General features: G+C 43.3%; 1 protein-coding gene across 1 annotated transcript in view; it reads left to right on the top strand.

Moving 5' to 3' along the window:
* Nucleotides 1-3840: 3840 nt before the first annotated feature.
* The window catches only part of PXYLP1 (2-phosphoxylose phosphatase 1), a 151004-nt gene continuing 131579 nt past the window's right edge, over nt 3841-23265 (top strand). The window contains exon 1 of the mRNA XM_053308732.1: nt 3841-3958. The gene's annotated coding sequence lies outside the window, so the exon portion shown is untranslated. The remainder of the gene's footprint in view (nt 3959-23265) is intronic.

The raw sequence follows: 23265 nt of genomic DNA on the forward strand, positions 1-23265 counted from the left end.
AGACGTTGGGGCCCATGCCCGGCCGGGGAGACCGGCCACGGCATAGAGGCTGGCGGCGGCGGGAGGGGGAATGGCGGCCAGGAGGCCCGAAGCACCTACTAGCGCCCGTTATTAAACGGGCTTAAATTGACTAGTCTATCTATAATTCCCTAAGGCTTACCATGGCTAATCCTGTGTGTGGCAGCTCTTGCAACAGTTCATGAGCAGAAGCACCATGGTGATTGGGCAGTGGGGATTCCATATGCATATAGAGAGGAGTAGGAGGCTGTGATGATTAAGGTCAGTTGGAATGCAACTGTTACTGGTTGGATGATGTTCTTGATTGTAGAAGAGAGGAATCTATCTATCTATCTATAAATAAAAGGATAGTGGGCAGGAGTCTGTGAAGAAAGTGGCCATGAGGGAGGAAAGAGCCCCTTCAGGAGAAAGAGGCTGCTGTTGTGTGAATTAGATGAGGAAACAAGATGAACATGATCTGTTAACTCAGGAAGGCAGGGGCGGGAGGAGGGAGTGAGGAGAAGAAAGACAGAAGGGAAGAGTGAGTGGAGGAGAGAGAAAGAGAAAAAAAGAAGGGAGGGGAAGAGAGAAAGAAGGAAGGGCGAGGGACAGGCCTGAGCCTGTCAGCAGACTGAGGGGAATGAGTGGCCATGGCGGTGGCAGCAAAGAGGGGCCCAGTCAACCACTGCTTCTGTTTGGGACTAGCAAAGCCATTGGCAGAGGGAAGCAGGAAGGCAAGGGATGGGCCCAGGCCTGTCAGTGGCCTGAGGAGAACAAGCAACCATGACGGAGGGCAGCAGTGAGGAAGGGCCTGGTCAGCCGCGGCCGCTGCTCCTGTGGGAGGGAGCTGGAACGGGGCTTGGGTGGGGACATCTCTGGGGATAGGGGGCTGCGGCTTGGCCAATAGGTGCCACAACGCTGTAGCGTGACCAAGAGGGGTGAGGGGGATGGAAGCAACCGGATGGAGGAAGGGGAGCAAAAGTTAGGCTGAACTGAGGGTGGAGAGATCTCTGAGGTGAGGGGGGCTGTGGCAGGGGGTGGGGAGAGCAATCAAGTACTAGCACGTAGATGCTCAGCACAGGTTAGTTCAGAAGACTTTTTGCTTAACCCAGTGCTTCCAGCCACTGGCATGCCTTCCGTTCTTGGTTTATTAAAGAAGAAAAAGAAGTGGTAGTTTCAAATATCTGCTGAGGCTGTTCTTATGCACGGCCAACACAGGCTTGGGATGCCCAGCCTGGGTTAGACTATACATAAGAACCACCAGGATTGGCTCCTTGGTGACAAACCTGCCAAAGAAGCCCACCTTGGTCCAGTTAGCCAAGGTGCACTCGTGCCCTTAACTGCTGTCTAACTGCTCATGTGTCAGACTGACGGCTTGCAGCTGAGGCTGAGATAATGTGCTCCTGGCCAGCGTCGGGGAGATCCCCCAAATGGACCGTGCATTCATGCAGTGCATTGTGGGGTTTCTGGGGGCTGGGACAATGCTCCCACACAGACAATGATAGTTTCAGCAGCTGTCCTCCCCGTGCGCCTGGTAACCCTTCTCAGTGATCATGAGAAAGGGCCCAGTGAATTAAATGAGTGGCACCTATAGGAATCCTTCCTGGCAGATAAAGTAGGGATGTGCACAGAACTGGTCCAGATGCCCTTTATGGGCCTTCGAACCAGTTCAAAGAACTGGTGGTTCTGCTGGTCCGACACCAGTGTGTGTTTGTGTGTGTGGCTCCTTAAGGGCAGGGGAGGGTGCACTTATCCCTCCTGCCACTTTTCCCCCTGCTGGTGCGCCATTATTTTCCAAAATCCATGGGGCAGCAGTGTACCTCCCTGCCACCTCTTCCCCGGTTACTGGCCAGAAATGAGAAAGTATAGTCTGCGTGTGTGCCTGCTGTCGTGCGTGCGCACCTGCCACACACATAAAAAGTTGTGTGTGCAGCGCAAGCGCATGTCAATAGGCACATGAGCAGACTATACTTCCTCATTTTCAGCCAACAATGGGAAAAGGGGCGGCAGGGAGATATGCTGCTGCCTCATGGATTTTGGAAAATAATGGAGTGCCGGCAGCGGAAAAGTGGTGGGAGGGGTAAGTACACCCTCCCCTGCCCTTAAGGAGCCACCCCTGCCGACCACAGCTCCGTGGTTCCGTGCGCATCCCTAAGATAAAGAATAGTGACAAAAAGGATGAGCTGGAGGCATTTTAGCCTGGAGCCAGTGAACCTCTGCTTGTTGTTTATGAATTTAAAAAACCACTCCAGAGCAGCTTTGAGAATGACAAGGATGTAGACCACTAACAGCATTCTCATGGCAAGCACTTTCAATGGAAAACTGTTGTGACTGAGAACTGACATGTCATTCCCTCTGTGACTAACATCTGTGCTGAAGTCCTCTAGCGAGACTTAACAAGGAGCTCTGAAAACTTATACCTACAGCACACCTCATTGCAGTCTTTGTAGGCAGGGTTATTTGACTCCATGCTGAGCAAAAGGACAGAGCTAGCACAGTAATGTGTTCTTTCAAATTCCTCAGTGACAAGAAGAGACCACACCAGGAGGGCAGAGAATCAGCCAATATCACTTAAAGTGGGTGATGTATGCAACAGGCAGGGCTCTGTCTTTAAGTCAAAGCAGCAGTAGTAATATAACCACAAGCAAGTCTGGAAGAAGTATTAGCTCCAGGTAGCTGCTGAACCTGAATTGCATGAGGACTGCCTAGCTGCTTCTTGAAACAACACTTTTCTCATTGGTACAAGTTATAGAGCGTGGCACTTTAATTATTTATTATTATTATTATTATTATTATTTTGATTTATACCACCCTTCCAAATCAAAATCTAAAAAGAAACATAAGATAGATACCAGCAACAATCACTGGAGGTACTGTGCTGGGGATGGACAAGGCCAGTTGCTCTCCCCCTTCTAAATAAAGAGAATCACCACATTAAAAGGTGCCTCTTTGCCAAGTTAGCATGGGTTAAGCAAGGGGTTTAGCAAGTTAATTAAAGGGCTCTTAATATTTTTTAGATTGCGAGCCTGAATTATTATTATTATTATTATTATTATTATTATTAATGATAATAATTTACACAGTCAGACGGGTGTTATTTTGTTTTATCCAGACATCAAGTCCTTCCCAAGGACCTGGGATGCCAGAATTTTATTGTCAATGTTGTTGCTGTTGTTATAGATATTGTCTCAGCCCTCAACTCCTAGGAGCCTGTAGGCTTCCAGTGGCATCTGGTGGGCCACCGTGTGAAACAGGATGCTGGACTAGATGGGCCTTGGGCCTGATCCAGCAGGGCTGTTCTTATGTTCTTATTAGCATAACTATGGTTCAAATAAATATGTTGAGGGGCAGATGTGAAAAATGCTTGTCTTCTCCACAAGCAAGAGCTGTAATGAGAACAAAATTTGTGGGTAAATGGCTTTCCTTCTTAAAATAAGGAAGTTCCTTTTATTGCAAAGCCAAACAAAGAACCGCAACCTTTATGGGGGCAAGACAAAAAAAAAAAAACCCACACCAGACATTATGCAAATAAACATAACTATGATTATCACATAACATATTCCAATGGCTGAATGATAAAGGATAAAGGAAATAGAACCAGGCGCGTAACAACGATTGGGCAAGGGGAGACAGTTGTCTGGGAACCCCACTGCCTGGAGGGGCCCCCCAGAGGCACCTCATGTGACTCCCCATTGCCCCCTGCCCAGCCCCTCAGCCACTTGCCCTGTTCGCCGTCTCTCCAGCTTGTTCTCCTGGCCGGCAATGGAGGCAGCAGGCAAGCTGCAAAGAGCTCCTTTTCTCCCGCCTCTCAGCTGATTGGCGGGTGGGCGGGGCTTCCACGGAGGCCTCGTGTAGGCCTCTGTGAAGCCTGAACTCGAGTAGGGCCCAAGCCAGCCAGGAAGGAGGAGGCAGCCAGAGTGGCCACCACTGGTCTCTGCAGCAGAAGACCCCTTGCTGCCAGGTAGAGTGTGAACTCCTTTTTGTGGTTACCTCCCCTCCCCCCCCCCCCGATATATAGGCATCTGCTTGCCATAGGGCTTTGATATGGGGGGAGGGACTGAGAAGTCTCTGAATATTTATTTTTAAACAGCTTGGAAAATTTGTTGGCTTAAAAAAAACTATCTAAAAAGTCCTATAAGTGGCTTGTTTCATGGAAAAAAATTACAAAAACTTCTGGAAGAAACAGTATTATATTTATTTTATTCATTCATTCATTTATAAATGCACTTATGTTCAAGTTGTTTTGCAACCCAGAAGGTCTGAGTGAGAACTGTGAAGCATGTGAGGTGCTTTTATTTTATTTTATTTTTCTTGTGTATGAACTGCTCCCCAATAACTTGCAGGGACTTCAGGATCAATCTGGCCAACATGTGAATGCAGCACCTCCATTCCAGAGGAGATGTGTGTTAAAGGGCTTTAAAAGCCTCCTGTGAAAAACCTCCTGCAATCAAACTTGACTGAATTTGTTCAGAATTCTGAGAAAACAAACATAGGCTCACCCTGCATGGTTGAAAGTCTCCTTTGCTAATCTGCAGCAAGGGGTCCATTTTAATCATTCATCTTTCTAATGTGTTCTAGGCATTAAAAGTAAAACAAATGTATAGTACTCAATGTATATCACTATATATTGTGACGTGTGCATGTGTGTATTCAGTGAAATGTATTTCCAGGCAGCATACTTATTTTGGAATATCAGACTTAAATCCTTGGGGGCTTGGGGGGTGCGGAGGCCCTGGACTTTGAGTGGGGGGGGGCCCATTTTAAAATCTCGTCTCTGGGCCCATTCCAACCTTGCTACGCCCCTGAATAGAACAAAATAATTTAGGTTAACTAAGTACATTATAGTCGTCCCCCTCCAACCCAAGTATCTGCGACTGGGAAATGGTCACCGGTCTCACCAACCACGACCCAAGTATCCATGGTTTGGTGATTTTTTTAAAAAAATGTTTGGTTTGCGGGGGTAATTTTGGGGGTCAGGGGGTCATTTCCTTGGGCCAGGGGCAATTTTTGGTTATTTGGGGGTGATTTTTGGTGGTTCAGGTATCATGTCTGGGGGTCAGGGGTGATTTCCATGGTCAGGGGTCATTGGCAGGGGTCAGGGGGTGATCCTTTTCATTTTTTACCATGTTTTTTGCCTGGCTGGAATTTCAAGGCCTATTATTCCCAGAAAATGTAGGTAACATTGTCTGGTCCTGCTGTTTATTGTCCGTGGAAAGATTTTTATATATATATCTATCTCCTGCCTAATCAATAAAATTATTTCAATGAAGCATTAATCTTTCCACGGACAATAAACAGCAGGACCAGACAATGTTACCTACATTTTCTGAGAATAATAGGCCTTAAAATTCCAGCTCTCTCTTTCATCAGTTAGCTCCTCCGTGCTTCTTTATGTGAGATTGAATATGTCTGTTTCAGGGTGGTTGTTGTTGTTTTTAAGAGGAAGGAATTTTGTATAGGAATTAGCATGTTAGCATGAAATAAATAAATGTTAGAAAGTGATATCTGAGATCAAATAAGAAATGTTTTAAATATTAGTCTTCCGGTCAATGTGGCAACAATAGCCACAAAAGAAGTGAGAAAATAAAGACTGCTACAGTTTTCATACACTGAAAATGTGAGTTAAGGGTTGCTTTACATTTCCAAGATATACTTTATATTGAATAAAATTTCAGAAGAATTGGGAGGATTTTATAGTCTGTGTTATACTGAAAATGAGAATTTGCTGCCTTTGAGATATAGCACTGGTGATCTGCAGAACCTCAATGCTTGCTCACCAATATGTTTCAGGTTGGGCTTCTAGATGACAAAGAGCCGAGTCTCACGATCAGTGAGACCTGGTTTGGGAAGGGAAGCTAAGCCCGCTTTCCCCGCACACGAGCAGGGAAGATGATGCCGTGTGTGGCACATGATTGCCAGCTCCATGACAGAGGTGGTGGGGGCTGGGGAGTTCGTGGGCCGCGCGGCACCCAGAAGCTCCAGTATGCCGTGTGTGAGCATGCAGGGTATACTGGAGAGACCCTCGGAGCCAGGAGGCAGCTTTTTGCCTCCCCTCTGGGGGTCTACTCATGAGTAGCTGCAGCGAGGAGCCATGCTGCAACTACTCATGATCAGAAAAACTGGGTTTGTGGAGCGCTCGCTCCACAAACTCGGTTTAAGGGGAGGGGTACTTAGGCGGGTTAACTGCCAGGAGGCAACCGGGCTCAGCTGCAAGCCTGGTGGCTTCCACGATCATCCAAAATCGGGATAGGCTCTCCTAGCCCGATTTTGGTTAATCATGGGAATAGCCTCAAAGACTCTCAAAAAAGAGAGTCCGAACACTTTTTTAAAAGTGTGTCCTTTTAAAGAAGGACAAAGCAGATACCTACTCTAGAACCAATTGCTTTTAAAAGGCATGGAAGTGCACGCCTTTATCTTATGATGCACAGAAATGCAAAGCGAGAAAGTTAATAGTTTCCAAGACTTTCACATATCGCCATCTTCTCTCAGAAAGATATGTGTATTTCCTTTGGGTGCATTAAATGTTCATGCATAATAAGGAACATAATAGGCTTGTTCACCTGACTATTAAAATCAAGGGAGAAGGTAGACTACCCAGATTTGCATGTTCGTCAGAACTCACACATCCAGCCCAGGTTATTCCCAGCAAGGCTACCCAGCTTTTGTACTCGTGTTTTTACCAAGAGTGGAGGAGAGGGCCCTCCTACCTTCATCCTTCAATAATGAGAACCAGCCTGCTGCTCCTACCTGGGCTACTGGCATGTGCCATGCCTACACTCACATGGCAATCATAGAGACAGCCAGAGCAGCTGTCAGCAAGGGAAATGCTAGCCTTCAAAGCGTACTTTATGGTCCTGAAGCCAAAGCAGCTTCAGTAGGGCTGCTACTGCTTTCTGTTCCTTCATGGCCAAAATGTGGGAAGCTACTGACACCATGGAACTTTTCCAGTCTGTTGGCAGCACAAAGCATGCTGGGATGGCATACAGGCCCTTGGAAGAGTGGGGCTTGGAGCTGACAACTTCTGCTCTGGAGCCCTCACCAACCATGATTGACTAGATGTTCCATTTGCAAAGCCCAGCTAAAGTGATGCTCATGTGTTGCATATGGGATAACATTCCACCTGGGCTCCTACCCACCTCAAAATGGTTGTGTGAACAAACCTAATCTGTGAAAAGAGCTATCAGTCCTTCAAAAAGTCACTTTGGAGTATGCCATTAGCCTTATGCAGACATTATGAGTGCCAGCCATGCTCATGCTTACAAGTGCAAAAGCAGGAAGGAAGTCCCAACCCGTGTTGTAGTTTCCCCCTTCCAACCAGGCTGGTCATGCTTATGGTCCAATTTGTCTGAAGGGGGATGCACCGTAAGAGTGATGGCTGGCACTTCCATGAGCTGCAACCTTGCTCGCCAGCATGAATGGGCCAGCTGGAAGGGGTGAGTGACTTCCTCCCTGTTTTTGCAGCTGTGAGCATGGCTAGCGCTCATAACATCTGAAGAGTGCCGGCTCTTAACATCATATTTTCTCAATGGCTTGTAAGATGGGACAGTATATGACAGAGAATTATTATTATTTCTTGTTTACACAGTCAGACAGGTGTTATTGACTGGTTTGTTTTATCCAGACATCGAGTCCTTCCCAAGGACCTGGGATGCCAGAATATGATTCTCAATTGTTATAGATATCGTCGCAAAATATAGGCTGTTCCCAGTAAAGCTGCTTTTTGTAATTGGCTGATGGTGATTTCTGTGGCCCCGATGGTGTTGAGGTGCTCTTCAAGGTCTTTTGGAACTGCACCCAGGGCGCCAATTACCACTGGGATTATTTTGGTCTTTTTCTGCCACAGCCTTTCAATTTCAATTTGTAGATCTTTGTATTTGGTGATTTTTTCTATTTTTTTCCCTTCTATTCTGCTATCCCCTGGTATTGCTATGTCGATTATTTTGACTTGTTTTTCTTTCTTCTCGACTACAGTTATATCTGGTGTATTGTGTGGCAGATGTTTGTCTGTTTGTAGTCGGAAGTCCCATAATATTTTTACATCTTCATTTTCTTCAACTTTTTCAATTGTATGGTCCCACCAATGTTTGGCTACAGGTAGCTTGTATTTTTTGCAGATGTTCCAGTGTATCATCCCTGCTACTTTGTCATGCCTTTGTTTGTAGTCAGTCTGTGCGATCTTTTTACAACAGCTGATCAGGTGTTCCACTGTTTCATCTGCTTCTTTACAAAGGCGGCACTTGCTGTTTGTTGTGGATTTTTCGACTTTTGCTCTTATTGCATTTGTTCTTAGTGCCTGTTCTTGTGCAGCCAGTATTAAACCCTCTGTTTCTTTCTTCAAGTTGCCATTCTTAAGCCATTGCCAGGTCTTGGTGATGTTTGATTTTCCACTTATATTGTGCAAATATTGACCATGCAGTGGCTTATTTTTCCATTTTTCTGCTCGGTTCTTGGCTTGTTCTTTCTTGTAGGCCTGCTTTGTTTCATTGGTGTTGAATAGTTTCGCATTATTGACCATTTGAAGTGCATCTTCTTCACTGTCCTTGATATATTCTTCAAGGCCTCTTTTCTCCTCCTCTACTGTTTGATGGACTTCTTGTTGTTGTTGTTTTTATTATTATTATTATTACATTTATATCCCGCTCTTCCTCCAAGGAGCCCAGAGCGGTGTACTACATACTTGAGTTTCTCCTCACAACAACCCTGTGAAGTAGGTTAGGCTGAGAGAGAAGTGACTGGCCCAGAGTCACCCAGCAAGTCTCATGGCTGAATGGGGATTTGAACTTGGGTCTCCCCGGTCCTAGAACCAGTTCATTTAATTTTTTAAATTTTAAATTTTATATTTTATATCCCGCTCTTCCTCCAAGGAGCCGAGTGGTGTATTACATACTTAGGTTTCTCTTCACAACAACTCTGTGAAGTAGGTTACGCTGAGAGAGAAGTGGCTGGCCCAGAGTCACCCAGCTAGTTTCATGGCTGAATGGGGATTTGAACTCGGGTCTCCCTGGTCCTAATCCAGCACTCTAGTCACTACACCACGCTGGCTCTCCACGCTATGGATTGGACTGTGGCAGACTGGGCTGGTTCGAGCAGTTTGATCACAGACCACTTTAAACTGGTTTGAGATGGTTTGTTGAACCGACCAGCCCAGCTGATTGGTTCAAACGAACCATTTCTTTTTAGAATGTGAGTCCTTTGGGGACAGGGAGCCATCTTATTTATTTATTATTTCTCTGTGTAAACCGCCCTGAGCCATTTTTAGAAGGGCGGTTAATAATCAAATTATTATTATTTGATTATAATAATAATCAAATTATTATTATTATTATTATTATTATTATTATTATTATTATTATTATTATTATTAATCTGGCATCCCAGGTCCTTGGGAAGGACTCAATGTCTGGATAAAACAAACCAGTCAATAACACCCGTCTGACTGTGTATAATAATAATAATAAATAATAATAATAATGAATAATTTCACTTAGCTGTGGTTTGGTTCAAATTCAGACCGAACCCTGCGAAACGGTCCATGCACATCCCTATTAAGACATTTCTTAAACTGAATAAAGTATACATCTTTTGTAAAAATGCATTGCATATGTTTCTGCAAGGAATCACTGCCTACTGTGAAAATCTTTTTTTTAGGTTTTAATTTGTAGGTGATTTTTAAATTGTTAAATTGTTTTCAGTTTTTGTATATATTTTAACTTGTTTTATGCTATTGTTAACTGCCCATAGACAAAAATTTGGGGCGGTGTACAAATTTGATAAATGATGAATGAATGAATGAATAAAATAAATACTGGTAATGGCTCCATTGACCAAATGAGTGGTCTTAGGCAATCACTCTCTCATCCTCAGCTCACCCATCTTGTGGTCATTGTAGCTAGCTCACAAAACACTTCAATTCAATGTATAATGGCAATGGAAAAGGCATACTTGATTGTGGGAATTATTAGTAAAGGAAATGAAAATAAAACTGTCAGTTCATACTGCCTTTGTGAAGATCTATAATGCCTTTGCATTTTGAATTACTGTGTAAATTCTGGTCACCACATCTCAGAAATGATATTGTACCCTGGAAAAGTCACATAACTGAAGAACTAAAATGATCAAGGACTGAAACACCTTAACTATGAAGAAAGTCTAAAGTGTTTGAGGCTTTTTAGTTCAGAAAAAAAAGATGATTAAGAGGGGCATTTATAAAATTAGAAAAGGCATGTAGAGAATGAACAGAGATTTTTTTAATTCCCTCTCCCATAATAATAGATTCCAAGATTAACGGATGAATTTGATTGGCAGTAGCTTCAGAACAGACAAAAGGAATTGCTATTTCACACAATGGATCGTTAATTTATGGAATTTGTTGCCACAGGCAGTGACCCACTAGCTGGCTTTCAAAAAGGTTAGACAATAATCATGAATCGTTATATCAATGGCCATTGTCATGATGGCTAAAAGGACACTCAGTTTTCGGAGGTATACTGTGCCTGTATATCAGATGCTGAAACATACAAGAGGTGTGATTGTGGCCATCTCCCGCTAGTAGGCTTTCCAAAGGCAGCTACTGTAGCTGACTGCAGCGCTGCAGGAAACAAGATTCTGGACCACGGTGACCCTTCATATGGCCTCCGGTTTGGTGCTTCTTATGTTCAGCCATCCATTTGTAATGAAACCCCTCATAGGGTTGCTGTGATAAATACTTAAACAATGCTCTGAGCAATCACTTTGGGCCCTCAGTGCTATGTTAAATGCTCACTATTGTAAGAAGCAAGTGGAAAATGTTGCAGTATATCCCTGGTGAGTATGCGTTATGTGAGCCTATGGCTGAGCGTGGTGAAAAAAACAAATATTAGCAACAAAGACAGAAGTCTCTGCTGTCATGGTGCGACTATCTTGAAGAGTATAGTATTCTTTAAGCTGAGAAACTCTCCACTCTTTTTGTTCAAGCTCTCCTTCCCCTTCCTTGCCACTGAGTTCCATTAGCTCTGCCCACCTCGTTTTCTGCTAAGTGCCCTCTGAGTCCACAAACAATGTGCTCCATTGAATTACGTTGGGACAGTTTGGGTTTTTCTGGCCTCCTTAGCACACTTTTCCCTCCAGATTTTTGTGTACCAGACCCCTACAGGTTACCTTGAATCTGCGGTACCTCCCTCTTGCTTACAAGTGCACTGGTTACATGTCCATAAGGATCATAACATTTCCAACTCTTTCGGAAATAGATATAAGGTCAGAACATTTCTCTTGTAGATTTAACACCCACAATCCTGCAGACAGTTTTATTTTAAAAAAGAGAGAGAATCAGACTTCTATGTCTTTAACAGTTGTGCAGAAGAGGTAATTTTGGCAGCTCATCATCTTGTGGTAAGAAATTCTGTTGAAATCTCCTCTTTTGGACCCTTATTAAAGATAAAGGGCCCCTGCCTTCCTTTGCATGCAGTCATTCTAGCAAAGCAATATTTGAACACATTCTAGCATTTGACCTTCTAGCACGATAGGTTGCGAAATCATACCAGAAGAGGTTACTGTTGATGTCAAATTGGGAGTTTGAAGTGTCAGCACTGATAGGAAATAATGGGATTGAAGTCAGCAACGAGACAGGGAGCAAAGAGGGATGTGAGGGAGTGTGAGAGAGGTTAACTAGGCAGTTTTGTGTGACAGCTTGAGAATCCAAGAGGCAAAAACAGGTTTTAGGAATCTTTGCAGAGGTCAGAGAAGATACATATTCTGGGGTTGGGAAACAAGATGGCACTGAGAAATGTGAGCGATTACATATTTTTGAATGGGATGGTAACATATATTCTATTTCATCCTAACTTATATACTGTACCTAGTTTGTCACATTTATAAGGCAGTTAAAGCATACTGTTAAGTGGGAAACATCAATGCTGTCAGTTCAAGGTTGCTAATATTTCCTCTCCATCTTCCCCTTGGTTTTTTGTAAATAGTAGCCAGGACCCAGAGTTGCATGCAGTCAGTTGATGCATATAACTCTACATAGTATATTCACATTCTCACTGCAAGATGTATAGGAAGACTGATGCAGTACTGATGGGAATTAAACGTGCTAACTTGCATCTGACTAATAATCAGAATCTGTCACTATCAGTATACAGAGTTCCTAAAGATAAGAACATAAGAACAGCCTTGCTGGATCAGGCCCAAGGCCTATCTAGTCCAGCATCCTGTTCCACACAGTGGCCAACCAGATGCCTCTGGGCGCCCACAGGCAAGAGGTGAGGGCATGGCCTTTCTCCTGCTGTTGCTCCCCTGCAGGAGAGAAGGACTGCTTGTGTGCCTGCCCACCGAGTTTCCCGCCAAACCCCCGCTAAACTCCTGCAAACCTCTTTTGATACCTGTTTGCAAACTCCTGTTAGGAAGATTCCTGGGAGCAAAGCTTCCCTGGTCTGACTCTTGTCTTCAAGATCTGCTGGTAATCTGACTCACCTCAGGAATGTGACCCATTCCACAAGCTGACTCACTCACCTGGAATTAATCCCCCTTCAGTCAAACAACAACAACAACAAATTAAATACACTGCTTTTCAACAAAGGTTTCCAAAGCAGTTTACACAGAGAAATAAATAAATGGATCCCTGTCCCCCAAAGGGCTCACAGTCTAAAAAGAAATATGATAGACACCAGCAACAGCCACTGGAGGGAAGCTGTGCTGCGGGTGGATAGGGCCAGTTACTCTCCCCCTGCTAAATAAAGAGAATCACGACATTAAAAAGATTGCCCAGTTAGCAGGGCACACACTTCCAGACAGCCAGAAACCAAACTATAGCAAATTACTAGCCCTAACAAACTTACCTTGTCTTTCCCCATTTGTTTTCTTATCGGCTTATTACATTATTTATTTCCTTGCTGAATTTCCTCACTTGAGACCTTCTTTAGGAGGTCTCCAGCATCAAGAATCCAGCATCAAGAACTAGCAATGGGAATCCTTACTGAATGTTGGCCTCTAACAAGAGGAATGTATATGCATAGCCAGGGGCGTACCTAGGTATTTTTAATACCTTGACCTGAGGCTGAAGTGCTTTGGAGGCCCCCCTCCTGCCGTAGCGGGCCCTCTCCGCTGTAAGGCCTCCCTTTATTTATTTTTACACCACTGGCGCCACTTCTGCCCAGCCCCCACTGCTGCTGCCCAGCCCCCACCATTATTTTCCCCTCACTGCCACTCACCACTATTTACTCCTCTTCACTGCCGGTTGTGTGTGAGTGGAGTAGAGTGGAGCAGAGCAGGCCACCCCTTCCCCAGTGGCAGTGGGTGCAGGCAGGCTTCCTCTGCCTGCACGCGTGCACAGTAGGAGTTATGGAGTGTCACATCCCACACAGGATGCAGCACTCCATAACTCACCCCCACCCCTTCAACACTTCATAACTCACCCCAGAGTCATAACTCACTATGCACACGTACAGGCAGAGGAGGCTGGTCTGCAGGGCCGAGGAAGCTGGTCTATAGGCTGAAGAGGCCGGCCTGAACCCTCTGGTGCTGGCGCTGGGGTGGGGGTGAGTGAAGTGGAGCAGGCAACGAAGTGGAAATAGTGGTGGGGGGCTGGGCAGCAGCAGCGAGGCAGCTGGGCTCTGGGGAGACCCCCCAGAGCATTTGGAGGGCCCCCAGGAGGCATGAGCCATTTTTGGAAGGGCGATATCAAAATCAAATAAATAAATAAATAAATAAATGAGGCCACGGACCCCCCACCCCACCCCATGGTCCATGCCTAAATGCTCCACTGTGCATAGCACCTAATTGCATGTTCGGATCCCTGTTTTGTATAAGTCTCCCTTTTTCATTAAAGGCAACTATCTGACAAAAATGTACATGATATGAATGAAAGTATGGATAATATGTATGAAGGTATACTAACCAACATTAGGAAGACTCAAGTAACTGTTTAATTATTATTGCACTAATACATTTGCAGTTTTCTAAATAGATTGAGGCTGTTCTCACGAGCAGCCAAGCCCAGGCTTAGGCAGATGAACCTGTTCTTGCCTGCCCATGAGAACCCCCAGGATCTACATGGATCCTGGTGCTACCATAGATCGAGTGCTCTGTTAACCTAGGCTCCATGACTGTGTGTCAGTGGAGGTTGCTTGAAATGGCACCTGGAGTGTCTTTCCCCAATGGCATCCTCCAGTACACCATGCTCATCATGTGGTGCATTGTGGGATCCCTCGAGCCTCTGGAATGCTGCACTGGCCACCACCACAGCAATCATGTGCTCATGGCTCAGCATGGCTGGGGCCAGTTTAGGATTGTCTGTGCAGAAGGTAGGCTTAACCCTGCCTCCCCACTGACCTGCTGATGTGATCGTGTGAAAAGCCCAGTTATTTGCTGCATAAGAAATTTTGTGTAGACTCATTGGGCAAATTTGCAAAAACAAAACTTGTACTCTCTCCAATAAACCTGAGATATCTTTCACTGTCTATTACCTTTGGCGATGCAAAAAAGTTTGTTCAGAATGTATGGAGGAAATTTGTAATGCCTGGAAGCAAAGCAACCTTCTAAAATTAGATCACTCAAGAATTATGCAAATTAAATGAAATATAGTAAAAGTATATATTCAGACTCTGATCTTATACACTTTTATGTGACATTAATCTTATGCTGTATATTATATGAAGCTTGGCTATCCTCTACTCTTAATTTCCTAAACTTATTGTGTATTCCACATAGAGTCCCCATTTCATTATAATCCTATATAAGCAGCGCTTCTGTTTCTTCTGATTCACTCCAACAGACTAGATGTTCTGCAGGAAAAATGAGGTTGCACTGGAAAAGGTTTCTGCACATCTCTAATGCATAAAACGCTAATATTCATTGATCTCTAATAATTCAAGAAAATTAATGTGCTTTGTGTGTGCGCATGTTATAAAGGAAGTGGTATTTTTCAACAGAACAAAGGCGTTCTGTTAATGAAATTGAACTGACTTTAGGACGGAACAGATTGGGAGTCTCTCAATGTCAGTTTCATATATGCAATGTATTATTATAATTATTATTTAAATTATCAAAGAAGTCTTAGCCTGAGATGAATAAGCAGATGTCACAATGGGATGAATGCTACCTCAAGTAGGATTCTAGTAAAACAGATGTCACCCATAGCAGATGATGCACTAGTAACCTGCCATGGGCAAGAATCATATGGAGCCTACAGAGTCAAGCCATGTACTCTTGGGAACTTGTAAGTAAATATGCGCATGGTGGGAGAAGCACTGCAGTTGATGGACATAAATGTAGAAAGAATGACCTCCTGTCATCCCTTCATGGATGCCCATTGTGCTACAGGGCAAATGTGTAGAACATGCATGGTGATAAAATTGTCATGATGCGCACATCATACATTTCCTGCATTTCCTGTATAAAAACAAGTGTGGAGACTGTAACGAATCTTGTGAAATCTCTCTCTTCAGTGCCTTAAGGAAAGCATTTGCCAGAGTGATCTCTAGGAGACTTCAAAAACTTGTAATTCAGATGTGCCCTGAGGCACAGTACAGTTTTAGAGTGGGAAGACTGACAATGGATATGATTCTTTCACGTTGGGTGCAAGAGAAATGCAGAGAGCAATTATAAACCACTTTCCCTTGTATTTGTGGGATTTGCCAAGACATCTGACACAGCCAGAAGAGTCTTTCGGTAAAGGATCCTTGGAAAGATCCATCCCACCCACTCCAATGCCTCTTTGTGTTGACTTCTGTACAGCAGTAGGCATAATCAGAAGCGTATCTAGGGAAAATAGTGCCTAGGGCAAGCACTGAAATTGCGCCCCCTGTCCAAACATCTGACACCCATCTTTCAGATAACTTTACTATAATATCAGCTGAAAAATATAAGTCAAGCTCATTAATCTTTTAAAATTTCAAAAACTATTTAGCAGTGGACGTAGCCAGACCAAAAAATGTGAAAAAACTACAAATTTCAGTATGCTGGGGCTCATGAAATACCCAAATACTATGTAGAGGTGTACTTACTAAACAGAAGTGCCTATCTAATTCTCTGCTATGCATTGTAGCATCACTATTACATAAGTTTTAAAAATAAGTGGAGAATTTGGCTTTTCCCAGATACTCTGAAAATAATTAAAGGATATGCAGAGTAAACTGTGTCACTGCTTGGAATATATTCTAGTCTTTCAGAAAGACAGTTAAAATGAGAGAAAGAGAGCAAGAAACTCCCAGTGGGCCTTAATACTAAGGATTTCACACTGATTCAAAGACAAACTCACCATTAATAACCATTTTATTAAGACACCACATTTAACTCACTTATCATAAGAAGCAAAGTAAGAGCAAATGAATACAATCCTAGCTCATAAGCTTCAGCTCAGTAATCACAAGCCTTGATTCTCTAGACATAGTGCCAAACTGAATATGTGTACAGTGACTTATATTATATTTATTTTTTTATTTTTAACCTGTAGCCCCTTTGGGGCGCTTCCTATAGGCTGTGGGAGGGGGGTCTGCAAAGGTTACCTCTCCCACCGCTGGCCTCTAGGGCCTCGCAGAGACCATTTGAGCATGTGCAGTGGCCATTTTTAAAAATAATTGTTCTTTTTAAAAAATGGCCGCTGAAAACAAAATGGCCACCGCGCATGCTCAAATGGCCTCTGCGAGGCCTGGCATGGCCTAGGGCCTCACAGAGGCCATTTGAGCATGTGCAGTGGCCATTTTGTTTATAGTGGCCATTTTTTTAAAAAAAAATTAAGAATTTGCGCCCCCTTCAAGTGGCGCCCAGGGCACGTGCCCTGCCTGCCCTACCCTAGATACGCCCCTGGGCGTAACAGTGCAGTTTGATGGATGCTTGCCTGAGAGCTTTGCAGTCAAGAGCACAGTGAAACTGGAGTGTCCCTTTGTACTAACTTGTTGGCATATTTTCCCTGGTACTGGCATAGAGGAGATGCACAGGGAGTCGCATAGCAAGCTGTACAACCATGGTTTCAAAGGTGTGGCATATTTGAATGTTTCCCCCACCCCACCCCCACATGCCACTCATTGCCCACAGCCAAAGTCAGCTACAACACTTAGTGGACTGGCTTTCCTGTGTATTACTGTGATCTCCTTCCTGATCACCATTAATAATTAAATCATGGGGTGGAGTGGCGGGGGTGGTGGTGGTGAATGTTACACAACACAGGATCATAGCAAGGTTGGAGTGGACCCTGGAACAAAAAGTGATCCTGCCTTCTTACTTTTCCAGAAAGGCATGAGGCGAAAAGCAAAGAGAAATATGCCATTCAGCCAATCTCTCTCAGACTTGTAGCTTCACCCGTACAACAACCCTAGACAGTACTCCTCTTGAAGTAACTGAATTCTGCTACCTTGGATGCATAGTGCCAGGCCATTTTTCATATTTCGAAATCAGCCCCCCCCCTTTTTTTGGGAAAAACTAAAGAGATATTGCCAAGCTAACAATCAAGGTTGAACAAGCTGATTGATTTATTCCAGACTAGTGATGTGCTCAAATCAATTTTTTAATTCAATTTGTGCCCCCCCCCCCCAATTACCCGATTTGTTTTGTATCCAAATCTACCCCATCTGAATAACCCAGATTCGATTTGTATTTGCTTTGCTTTGATTCAGACCAATTCAGACCACTAAACAAGGTTTTAGGGGCACAAAATTTGGGTAGTGGGTAGGTCCCCATGTGTGCCACCTACCAACCAGATTTCAAGGCAGTGGGACACTTGGTTGATATTTAATGATTTTTTTTTTAGATTTTAATGATTTTGAACATTTCCACCATTGGGTGTAGTTGACACATGGCAGTTGACAAGAAACAATGGGGATTCAAACTTGCCATATCCTAACCCTAAAACAGATCCCCAGCTTTCATTTTTAAAAAGCTAGGCTTTAGCCCTTGTAGAAGTGGAGTTATGGAGCAAAATGCTCAGTCATCATTTTTCAAGTGTTTGGATTCTTTGGTGTATAATAACTTTTCCTCATAATGAATCCCTATGAGGATTCATTATACGCCTTCGTTTCTTCTGTTCATTTTGACTATCATTGGACAGTCCCAACTGTCAACTGCCATGTGTCAACTACACCCCACCCTACACACACTGGGGTACTCAGTTTATTTTTTTAGGGTTTTTTTTGAAGCGTTTAGATTCTTTGGTGTCTTCATTACACACCTTCATTTCTTCTGTTCATTTTGACCCCAAAATGGGGAATGGTGGGGAATTCTATGTATGTATGTATTGTTTACATTTATATCTCACTCTTCCTCCACGGAGCCCAGAGCAGTGTACTACATACTTAAGTTTCTTCTCACAACAACCCTGTGAAGTAGGAATTAGTGGAATCCCATGTTCCAACTACCCCGCAACCCACAAGCCAATGGGTACTCAGTTTATATTTTAGGAATTTTTGAGGTGTTTAGACTCTTTGATGTGTAATGAATCATCATAGAGATTCATTATGAGGACAGCTTATTAGACACCAAAGAGCCTAAACACTTTTTAAAAAAATCCTAGAACATAAACTGAGTAAGTACCCCGCTGCCTTGTGGGTGGGAGTGGGGTGTAGTTGGCACATGGCAGTTGACAGTTGGCACTGTCGAAAAGACAGTCAAAATGAATAGAAGAAATGAAGGTATGTAATGAATCCTCATAGGGATTCATTGAGGGGAAATTATTATACACCAAAGAATCCAAACACTTGAAAAATAGTGACCACACATTTTGCTCCATAACTCCATTTCTACAAGGGCTAGAGCTTAGCGGTTTCTTTTTAAATGAAAGTTAGGAATCTGAGGGAATTAATAGGAGGAATCCGAATCTCAAATCAATTCAATTTGAATCAGGCACAATTTGATTTATACCAGAATCTAGCCAATGAACCCCAGGGGTGATTTGTTTTGTCTCCAAATCATCCAAATCAGCTAGATTCAGGTACAAATTGATTTGCACCCAAATCAATTTGGACATCCCTGTTCCATACCCTACTGATTGACAAAGAGGCATGGTCCATTTCTAGTTGGGTAGAGAAGAAACTGAACAGGCTATTGCCTGCTTTTGTGACATCAGACAGATTTCATTAATTAGTCATAGTGTGGAAAAAGCAGATAGAGAGGATTTAGCAATAGCAATAGCAATAGCACTTATATTTATATACCGCTCTATAGCCGGAGCTTTCTAAGCGGTTTACAATGATTTTAGCATATTGCCCCCAACATTCTGGGTACTCATTTTACCGACCTCGGAAGGATGGAAGGCTGAATCAACCTTGAGCCCCTGGTCAGGATCGAACTTGTAACCTTCTGGTTACAGGGCGGCAGTTTTACCACTGTGCCACCAGGGGCTTTGATGCTCACAATACCAGAAATCAGATCACTCAGTGACACTGATTGGCAATAGATTCAGGACATCCAAGTAAAAGTACTTATTGACACAAAGCATAATTAACGTATAGAATCCAGGCACAGGTTATGGTGATGACTTAGATCAGTGATCTTTGCTATTCTTAAAGTGGGGGTCACTTTGGCAAAAACCTCTCAATGTGAGAGCCACTTCTCACTGTGACCTCCACACAATACTGGGCTTTTCTCATGCTGGGAGGACCCTTTGAGAGAGACAGAGCCCTCAATAACTGTAGGAGGAAAGCACTGGAACAAAGGAAGCTACCTTATACTGAGTCAGACCATTGGTCCGTCTAGCTCAGTATTATCTGTGCAGATTGGCAGTGGCTTCTCCAAGGTTACAGGCACGAGTCTCTCTCAGTCTCATCTTGGAGATACCAGGGAGGGAACTTGGAACCTTCGGCATGCAAGCATGCAGGTGCTCTTCCCAGAGCAGCCTCATCTCCTATGGGGAATCTTACAGTGTTCACAAGTAGTCTACCATTCAAATGGGGAACCAGCTCAGCCCCACAGAGCAGCTTACTGGAAAGGCCTACACACTAGTTCTCCAGAGTTGGGCAAAGTGCAGCACTATATGGTGATAATGGTTGTCTCTGCATGGTGCCACGGGGACTGAGTATGGGGAGTATTCAGCCAAAGCTTCACACAGGCCCAGTAAACAATTAGTCAGGGAGCCACACTCAGGTTTGATGGTCCCTGGGCCTTACAATGAAGAACACAAATACAAATATGATGAATATTTATGTCCTTGAAATGAGGAATGCCTTACAGTGAAGAACACTGACTTAGATGGCTTTTAAGGGAGATTAGAGTATTGTTATAAATGTAAGCTCCTCCATGTTCAGAAGTACGCCATAGATATCGGCTGATTGAACCGACATCAGAGGCAGACTGTGGCTTCATGTCCTGTTTGTGGGCTTCTTGGAAGTATCTGGTTGGCCACTATGGGAACAGGATGGTGAACCAGATGGTGTGATCCAGCAAGACTCCTCTTAAGTTTTTTCCTAAGTCAACAGTGCACTTCATTTAAACTGTAGCACAGCCCTTGGGCTTCACTCTGGTAAGGAAAATGTAACATTATACTTAAACACACACACACACACCCTACAACAATGTTGACGGGCAACATAGAATTGAGGCCTTCTGGGGCTATTGTCCTGAGTGTATGGATCCAAAAGTTCTCCCTGGCTTCCAATTTCACTGCATCTGATGACATCTTTACTGCAGTGATTGACAAGTCAGATGGTGTGTGTTCACTAGTGTTAAAATGTTTGGCTAATAGTTTGAATAATATTTTGTTTTGTTATAATTGCTGTCTTGCCTCAGCCTTGAAGACAGCACATGACATGTGTACAGCAGCCAATCCTAGAATGCTGAACACTTCATCACGGACGTTCTGTAACTGTTACTGCAGCTTCTGTACCTTTCATACAACATCAGAGCAACTGAAGAAGGTGGAAGCCAAAACATCTTCAACATTATATTTCTGTTTGTTAATCAACAATAAATCTATAGAATTATTTTTGAGTAACAACATCTTTGGGATCCAGAGAATACTTGTATGGAGTAGTTTGCAGCTTTAAAAATCATCTCTCTCTCTATATATACACAGCTTATATATCTATACAGCTATACCTATACAGTTTATGAATGGTATTAGCAAACAGAACTGGAATATGGCTTGATTTCTTCCTGATGCTAGCATGGAATTGCTTTGAAAGCTGGCGGTTGCTTTGATCATATAGTTCTCTCTTGCAAGCTGCATTTCACATCCGCCTGGTTCTTGCATGATCCAGTACTTCACTGTAATAATAATTAGCATTTTATGTATCACTTCCAAAGCATGTCATATATATATTGTAATTCTCACAATGATGTATTGGATGGGGAGTGAAGCTGAGAGGGAGTAGCTTACCTAAAGCTACCTGTGAGGTTTTTTAATTTAAATTTTTACTCTGCATTTCCAAAATTCATGCTCAAAGTGGTTCATGGCAGAGGTGAAATTTGAACCTGTGGATTCTTGTTCAAAGCTCAGCCGTAATGCTACACTAGCTCTCATGTAAGGCTTTATGTTGAAGCCAATAGTTTGTTTCAGAGCTCTTGCTGGTAGAAATGGAAGTAGGTGAAATTACTTGGTGGCACTGGTGGAAAAGTTGGAGTATTGTCTTCTTTTCCCCTTCTTAGTAATGCCTTGCTGTCTTATACTGTTTTTATGGATATTTTAATCTGGTTTTTATGTTTTAACTGTTAAATTCTTGGTCTGTTTTATTCTTGGTCAGTTTTATGTTTTAAACTGCCTAGACACTTTGGTAGTGGGCAGTATACGAATTAATTAAGATAGATAGATAGATAGATAGATAGATAGCACCCCCCACTTTCCTGAGCGTTAAGAAGTTTTATCCAGTTCAAGCTAGTTGTTGCTTAGTGAAGGGAGTACTGGACTTGTAGTATCTCTTGAAATAAATTGCTAATTGACAAAAGTATAAGTTGACCAGCCAGTAAGCAAGCAGACACATAGGTACTATGAGTTCTCAAAGCAGCTAGTTGTTGCTTAGTGAAGGGAGTACTGGACTTGTAGTATCTCTTGAAATAAATTGCTAATTGACAAAAGTATAAGTTGACCAGCCAGTAAGCAAGCAGACACATAGGTACTATGAGTTCTCAGAGCAGCACCAGTTCTAAAGCAAGAAAAACACTGGTGTTGTTGGAAATTCTCTGTGGTGAGAGAATCCCTTTCTCATTATAGCAGAGTGCACAGAGGCACAACACAGCGGAAATTTAGTTAGGCATGTGTGTTTGCTGAGAGTAAAGTAACTTGGAGCCAATTCATAGTTTCAAATCAATATAAAAGGCATTTATTAAGGAACTCCATTCAAGATAGGAAAGTGAGGAGTTAGGATCTCTAATCTATCTATCTAGCTGGATGCAGATGGATTCCGCATCCTCTCTGCACATATGCTGCAGGGAGAGAGGCTTGCCATGTTGCAAGGTAGGCGGGCAGGTAGGAAGAGAGAGAGGGAGGAAGTTGAATTCCCTAAGAGTAGCAATCTACATTTCAAAGGGATAGCATCAGAGCAGTGGAGAAGGGATGACCAATGTCTTGACTCTCTAGCCCTCTGACTTACTAGTCTGTCCTCCACTGTCTGAGGCAAAGAGACAGCGCAAAGTCCTTTAACTTCCAACAGGTGTTTTCCACCAGATGGTCCCCTATGACTTAAAGCTACTTTTCTCTCTCGCTCTTTGTCCAAATTCACACTGCTTTCTTACAGATTCCTTGGCCCACACTTTAACTGGGTGAACCAGTTTCACAGCCTCTTTCCAAATGCAAGTAAGTATGACTGAGCTATCCAAATGGTTGAAGATATCTGCTGCCTTCATTCATTGTTAGTAAGCAAGAAATGCCAAAGTTAAAAGAAAGCTTTAAAAAATGCTAACATCCTTTCTATGCACTTTCTCTCCATGCCTACTAAAAGAGGTGCTACAACATTTGAGAGGTATACATGTGATATGATGCCATAGGTTGCTCATTTTCTAATTGTTGCAAATTGCCCAGTGCTTAATTTTGAAGTTCAGCTATAACCAGAGGCAGATTGGTTATTTCAGAACGAGCCCAGAAATAATTTGACATGGAGACAATCTGATGTCTGTCTGTCTCTCTCTTTTGCCATCGCTCAGTGGTAGAGCATCTGCTTAGCATGCAGAAGGTCCTGCACATTTCCCTGTCACATTTCCAGGTAGGGCTGAAAAATATTTCTATCTGAAACCCTGCAGAAGCCGCTGCCAGTCAATGCAGACAATATTGAGCTAGATGATGGACCAATTAAGGGAGTTTCCTATGTTCCTGTGACAAGCCAAGCATATCTGAGCAGTACCTCAGATAATATTCTCTGTCCCAATGTGCAC

The sequence above is a fragment of the Hemicordylus capensis genome, chromosome 3 (genome assembly GCF_027244095.1).
Source record: "Hemicordylus capensis ecotype Gifberg chromosome 3, rHemCap1.1.pri, whole genome shotgun sequence".
NCBI lineage: Eukaryota > Metazoa > Chordata > Lepidosauria > Squamata > Cordylidae > Hemicordylus > Hemicordylus capensis.